Raw genomic sequence first — 428 nt, forward strand, 5'->3', positions numbered from 1 at the left:
TGAAGTCAAGGTAGACCACATCCACTGCTCAATTCCTCCAATAATAATTAATCCCACATGACATAAGGGCGTGTTGAACACCAAAGCTTGTACATCATTCACCTTAATATAATACCTAGCATTTTATAAAGTTAGGTTGCCAACCCTTAGCATCAAAACCAATTACTCTTGGTCTTCATTGACTTGCCAAAAATATCTTTATCCAAATACATTCGGATATCCAAGAACTGTTTGATTTTTCCTAGGAATATTTGGCTTGAGATCAATTAGTTATGTATAGTCGGTCAGGGCAAATGTGAAAAACCCTAAAACTAGTCTGGAAAAAAATTGTCTTTAGTTATAACGAAGATCTCTGTTTGTGTTGGACAAAACAATGAGACAGTGACATATTGAAATTCAGGTTGGGGTCAGGTTATTTGTTAGATGTA

The sequence above is a fragment of the Mesitornis unicolor genome, unplaced genomic scaffold, assembly GCF_000695765.1.
Source record: "Mesitornis unicolor isolate BGI_N332 unplaced genomic scaffold, ASM69576v1 scaffold2724, whole genome shotgun sequence".
Taxonomy (NCBI): Eukaryota; Metazoa; Chordata; class Aves; order Mesitornithiformes; family Mesitornithidae; genus Mesitornis; species Mesitornis unicolor.